This window comes from Aulostomus chinensis, chromosome 5 (genome assembly GCF_037954235.1).
Source record: "Aulostomus chinensis isolate RoL2024-O1b breed Wild chromosome 5, RoL_Achi_v1.0, whole genome shotgun sequence".
NCBI lineage: Eukaryota > Metazoa > Chordata > Actinopteri > Syngnathiformes > Aulostomidae > Aulostomus > Aulostomus chinensis.
Genome location: NC_141324.1, coordinates 25,243,729 through 25,249,312, shown reverse-complemented (window position 1 = coordinate 25,249,312; position 5,584 = coordinate 25,243,729).

The following is a 5,584-nucleotide window of genomic DNA, read 5'->3' as shown; positions in this document are numbered from 1 at the left end:
AATCCAGGTGTTTGGTTGTGTTTACAAGATTTGTGAGAATAAGCTTGTGAGGGTAACAAGCAAATTGATGTGCACCCTCTTAAACAGAAAGTACGTCATTTAGCTGAATTTTCAAAGTAAACTATCAAATTCTCCCATTTCAATTAGAAAATAAATAAATAAATGGTTGAGTTTTCAGACAGAATGTGCCTGCGTGACATGTTTACTGTGACATGCCAGATGGAGGCAGCATGAACGTGAGAGAAAGCTGTTTTCCACTCAGCAGTGATGTCATGTTCGGTCGGACCAGCAGTTTATTCTGAAAACTGAGCCTGTGTCCTGAGGCTCAGACAAACTATCTGAGTACAGACGACGACAGCACGTCACATGCAGCGGAGATGGGAAAAAACTTGAAAAGGGAAAGCTGATATCAGCATTTGAAGTTGTCAACAGCAGCTGTCATGAAATTTGAAGGCAGTTTATTAAAGTTTTAAGCATCAAGATTCTCAAATTCTGGGGTTCTGTTATTAATAATTCTATTTAAGGTGTAGCATGAGGCCTTTTTACAGCTATATTATATAATATTTCAACATTAACACTTGACCTTTGATCAAATCACATGACAGGTTCAAGATGTCACTTGAAAAAAAAAAAAGTCACCAAATGACAGCTTCTGTTGAAAGTGCTGGCTTGCAAATCTTGTGTTTGCACACTTAAAAGCACGTCACTCTTTGTGTTAACATCTAAAGTGATAGAACACACGTAACACAAGTCCAAAAAATCTTTCTAGGAAAGTGTGAAGTCACCTTCTTGAAGAAGGTGCAGATAGGGTGTCAATACAAACCGTGATAAAAAAAAAAAACATTAATCGTTTAAAAGTGACTGAGGCCATCTAGTGGTTGTAGTAATTATGACCACAGAAAAGTAGGAAGACACATGAAGTCAGTAAAGCACGGAAAGTCCGTATACAGAGGTGGAGGGAGTGGTGATTGCATCGATATCATCCTTTGGGCTACTGGAAGCTTTTGTCATTTCATGAAATTATTTCATGCTGTTTTAACTGCATATGTGTGTGTGTGTGTGTGTGTGTGTGTGTGTGTGTGTGTGTGTGTGGATACTGTGACAGATGTTGACCTCACATTTCAGTCAAAACATTAGTGAGTTAACAAGCTAAATGAAAGGCTTTTATTATCTCTGCAGCTACTTCTAAGTGTACCATGCAGGTATTCAGCATGCCTTGGTGTAAAAACCAAACAAAATTATCCCCACACTAATAAATGGGCATCTCTACCACCTTGTGAATCCATACTCTTTATCTTATATAACAATGCTGGACTCCAAGCATGCATACACAGACACAAGGCATTAGAAAAAAATTCTAGATTTTCTCCATTTGGGTAAGAAGCAGGAGATATTGTAACTTCCATCAAAATATCTGTTGTCAAGTGTTTTATTTTTTCTCTCTCTCTCTCTCTCTCTCTCTCTCTCTCATGAAGACAGTTCAGATTTCACCCAGATCCTCATATGCTGGAAAAAAAACAAAACAAAACACCACCACTCTGGGCTGACTCTTCTGTAGATGCAGGACTTAGCTCATTAGTGAGCACTGACCCAAACAGGAGTTGTTCACAGTGGCTAAGTTCAGTGTCTGACATGAAAGCATGAGCTCCCGCATACCTGAGTGTCACGCTGTCCCCACACGAAGGTGAGGGAGGAAGAAGAAGAAGAAACACCTGCGTTGTAAAATCAAGAGGAATGTTGTGGAAGTCTTAGCATGTCCAGAGACACTGCACAGGAGCCGGTTCCCACTGATTTATGGGTGTTTTAATGGATGACACAAGGTCTTATCTGAGTGATTTGTGAGCCACAGTACTCATTTTTTCTTTGATAAATGCTCATATTCTTATGTTTCTCATAAAAACTATTAACTAAGTTCTCAAAGGACCACTACCACTACACCGCTACCATCTGTGTGTGCAGTCGACAGCGAAGACCCGCAGAGACCAGCTGACCGGTTGTTCACTTACCTCATTGAGTTCTAGGTTAGCATACTTCCATCTTGCCCGGCCAGCTTCCAAAACCTGTCGGACCTCCTCTGTGTTCAGGTTCAAATCATTTCAGTTCAGGAGTCGGCTATGCTTCGTAGCAGGTTGTGCATCAAATCACTGCTTCCAGTCAAAGAAGCAGTTCCAGTTATTTATCAGATAAAAATATACAATATCTTACAATATTAAATTGTTATTTTATAGTGAATATCTTACACAAACAAAGACCAGTTGGAGAAACGTGTATTTGACCTTTGACAGAGCTATGCTCACACCTCCCATTCGTCGCGCGAAGCTAACTAGCAATCAGTTTGTCTCTGTGGTTCTCTAATGTCGCCCAGAGAGGAGAGAGGGGTATTTATTATCTTGTCCGGCTCTGGCGAGGACAGCAAACATGTCGAATTTCCCCAAAAACTTTGTGTTCCTTTAAATAACAGGATTTCAGGAAATAAAATCCTTTGTCACAAATGAACTCGCTTTGCCTTGCAGAGTTACAATGCACAGAATTATTTTAAGATTTGGTGAGGTAGCGGTTTTCCAGGTGTATACTCCTGTGCCTACTGAACTGGATTCAGTGTGTCTTTGCAGAACTGGCTCAGTCCAGCAGGAACAAGGGTGACACCTATTGTGACGCCATCATCGTCCCCATTTAACTGCTCTGAACGCAGCACAAATGCATTTATCACAGCGTCAAGTATTTTTGTTTTAGACTCAGAGAAATGATGTGTGCATGCTTGTGTCTGCTGTGTCCTCATTTATCTTCCTGTGTGTGTGTGTGTGTGTGTGTGTGGGGGGGGTGAGTCTGGCTGCCTCCGCGGGTCGTCGTTATCAACAGCAGCTGATTTGTGCTGAGTTACACTTTACGTAGCATCTCTTCATTCTTCACTTTATAATAAGCTGTCAGAGTGTCTGCAAGCCTCCTTGCTAAATTGGGATCCACTGGCTCAACACCTACGCAGTCATTATATACCTGAAGGGACAGACAGGCCATTAGCATAAACAAAACGGATCATCATAACATATTTTATTGATTTTGGATGTCCTCTGTTATCAGGCGCCATTGAGACAATTAGGTTTCACTTTCTTAATCACTAGAAAAAATTGCAGAAGTGCAAGAATTAATGTGCACTGCTTCAGAAAGAAAAAGTTGGTGCATAATTTTACATGTTGTAAAAGAATAAAATGCAGATTTTATTACATCCTTCCATGTGATCGCTCTCCCAGACTTTACATTAATCCCAATATGAAGCTGTTACACCATGGTTGTCTTTCTACTCCTCTGGTTTCAATATATGAGAGGTAACTGGTGGGAATAAAAGAACCACAAGCACTTACATGTGCTGGTTTTTCACAGACTGGTCGCAGCAGAAGTGTTAAAATGAATGATGGCTGAATTCCATCCAACTCTTCGGGATTGTGACGTGCATGTCAGCTCACTGCCACGCTGTCGTAAATTAGTGGAACACTAAAGAGAGAAATACTTTCTCTGCAGCGTATTTAGAGCTTTACTACTCTAAACGTACCGATGCCAAACTGTGAGAGTAAATAACCTGCGTTCAAATCAAATTAGCTACAGATTTACCTAAAAGTACTAACTCTGACAGAAAAAATGGTTCCTGTTCATAGTTTACATTCATGTGTGATGTTTTTGGATTAATATTACCTCCGCATTGATGCATGTATGTCAGGTTTTACAGTACAGGCCTATGAGGACACCAAAAAAAAAAGGAAAACTTCATAAGAAATTAAATCACTGAGTAGAGTTATAAGTACTTTGAATTTTTTTTTTTAAATTTCAACCTTTGACACGTCATCAGTTCTGACGCAGTCTCAACAACGCCACATGCTTCACGAAGGCACATAGTTTTGCTGCATATTTCAAGGTTCGCATGATATGCAGCTGCACATTTATGAACAGCTGCTGCACACGTGTACATCGACACTACAACCAAATACAGGCATGTAGTTGATTTATTCCTCCATTCTGTGCAAGACATATCCTGATAGTGGCTGAGAGGAAGTTCTCACAATAGACACATTTGCCAAACTTCACTGTAACGTTTAAAATATGTTGGGTTTTTTTTTTATACGATATCAGTCGCCGAATGTTTACGTACATGTTTGCTCAGTTTTCTCAAAAAGCAGTATGATACTTGTATGACCGGCTTGTTTTCTTTTTACATTTTATTTAACGATCTTGTTGTGAGCCCACTTGTTTGGAGATTTTGAGCCACGTGATTGATTAAGACTTGAAAATTGGTTGTTTGTAAGAGAGCTGGGAAAATGATTCAGAAATCATGTCTGATGACGTAATTCAGTCCTGGCACAGGTCAAACCTTCAGTATGTGTTGAATAAAACTCAGGATATCTTTGAAAAAACAACACGATTATCTCTTTCCCAGCAGAGCATTTGATTTCAGGAACAAAATCCAGTAAAAAGTATTCGTTTTATGGGTCAGATGAGGGATTTCACTGTTTGAAAATAAAGATGCAACTGGATGTATGTTTTGTTGTGCTTAAAAATATCATTGACCCAATGCTGGGTAACCTTTATCCATCCACCGTCGTCTTCTGGAGCCTATCCCAGCATCATCGGGCGAGAGGCGGGGTTCACCCTGGACAGGTCGCCAGTCCATCGCAGGGCCAACATACAGAGACGAACAACCATTCACACTCATTCATACCTACGGTCAATTTAGAGAATCCAATCAGCCTCGTCCCCAAATTGCATGTCTTTGGATGGTGGGAGGAAGCTGGAGTACCCGGAGAGAACCCACGCAGGAACAGGGAGAACATGCAGTTTCCACACAGAAAGATCCCGCGCCCGAACCGGGACTCGAACCTGTAACCTTCTTGCTGTGAGGCCACAGTGCTGACCACTGCACCACCGTGCAGCCCGATAATCTTTATATTATTATTAAGATATTTACTAAACTATATAGAGCTGCATAATTTAGACAAATCATATTTATATGTATTTATCAGAATTTGCGATTTCAATATGATTTATGATAATAACTTTTTTTGTCACAATCTGTATCACACAAATGTTTTCTTGGGTTTTTAGAATCTGATGTGTAGGCAGGACGTGACTGCAGCATGTCAATATTTATGGTTTTAAAAAAAAAGGTATTTTGACACACAATTAGCCTTTGATATATTAGGAAGAAAAAAGAAAGAAAGAAATTGGCTGTATTGCAATTTTGATTACATTTTAATTGATTTTGCAGTCGCAGAACACTGAGATATATGAGCTAAAGCAGTAGTAATCCATTAATGGTAATCCTCAGATTTAGAACTCATATTTTCATCTGGATCATTCTCTTCAAAATCTGGAAAGAATGCCCACAAACACACACAAAAATAAATAAAAAGAAATACCTGATCCTGGGTAGAAAAAAATGGATCAAAGAAGGTTTTGGGTTTTATTTTTTATTATTAACCTAAGAATCTTTCTTTGAGAGGTGGTTGTAATACCACGAATCGCCACTGGGTCGCGCTGATGCACCACAGGTCTCCCGTGACAACAAATTGGAGCTAATAAACTTCATCGCTCTCTC